Source organism: Trichechus manatus, unplaced genomic scaffold (assembly GCF_000243295.1).
Source record: "Trichechus manatus latirostris isolate Lorelei unplaced genomic scaffold, TriManLat1.0 scaffold00222, whole genome shotgun sequence".
Lineage (NCBI taxonomy): Eukaryota > Metazoa > Chordata > Mammalia > Sirenia > Trichechidae > Trichechus > Trichechus manatus.
This window is the reverse complement of record NW_004444158.1, coordinates 1,670,083-1,671,454: the sequence shown is the minus strand read 5'-3', so window position 1 is coordinate 1,671,454 and position 1,372 is coordinate 1,670,083.

Sequence of the window (1,372 nt, the reverse complement as noted above, 5' to 3'; positions counted from 1 at the left end):
ACCATGCAACCCCAGGGGAAGAAACAGATGAGCTGTCTGACAAAACATTCCATGTCTAGTCAGGCCGGCTACACACCCAGGGTGACAAGGCAGAATGTTGTCCTAGGCAGAATCATGGTAGGCCCAGAAAAGCTTACCTATCCAAGTAAAGGTGGCCCTCTTGCTCAGCCAGGGTAACTTCAAGCATAATAGGACCACCACCAAAGTGGTCTATGTCCCAGAGGGTCCACCTAGGAGGCAGCCTTGGAAACAGCCCCATCAGAATTGGCTGAGACATCTTTACTTGGCTTTATACAAGTTTATGTATTATTGGTTCTACAATCTATGTGCTCTTTCAAAACTATCATCCATGCCTGCCTGTATGGGAGGTAGTCAGAGGCTATGTATAAGGTGAGGAGACTGGCAGTTTCTGCAGCTAGTCATTTTCACCGTTTTACGGAGTCTTTGGAAGAAAAGCCTGGCCATCTACTTCCAAAATTAGCCAATGAAAACCCTATAGACCACAACGATCTGACCACACCAGATCATGGGGGTGGTGCAGGGCTGGGCACTGTTTTGTTCTGTTGTGCATATGGTTGCCATGAGTTGGGGGACAACTCAGCAGGCAGCTAATAACAACAACGGAGTCTTTTTCCTTGGGTGAGGGCTGCTTTCCTTGGCCATAGCTTCATCTGGATCCATCATTATAGAATTCCTGTGGCTACACCAGGGATCCCAGACAAGGGTCATGAATAGCCAAGACTGGAGAACTTCAGGAGTCCACACAACTACTTCTTTATTTTAAAGTGACTGCTTGTTCCACTCATAAGACACACAGACATCCCCCTAGCCCCTGCACCCCACCCTCATAAGAGAATCAAGCTACTTGAGAACATTTATTTCTTCAAGAGATGCTGGTGATGTGCTGACTGTGCAGGTTTGAGGGTCACTGCTTCCCTCAGCTCTGCCTTCTCCGGTAGCCCTCAAACATAGACAAGTCTGAAATTATACACTTTCTCTGGATTACTTGAGCCCTTATTTTACAGTTTTCTTGACAACTGTCCATAAAAGGGCTTTACAATCAAGACATGTACATGAGTGCCTGCATGAAGCGTTTTAGAAATCTTAAAAAAAAAAAAGGAAAAAAAAAAAGGTGAGTAGACTTTGTTTTCCTCATTCAAAAGGCCCATAGTGCAATGGTTGCTGCTAATGGGAATTAGATTTGCAATTTCTTAAACATTGCTTCTTCCTTCTGCCTCTATCTTCAGATAATTTTTTTTGTAGTGTTTCAGCAGAAATATACTATTCTTTATAAAAATATCCCTGTAGTTAGTTATAACAAGGAAAAATTTTTTTGTAACCCCAGCTTACATGTATCAATATATTTACAAGG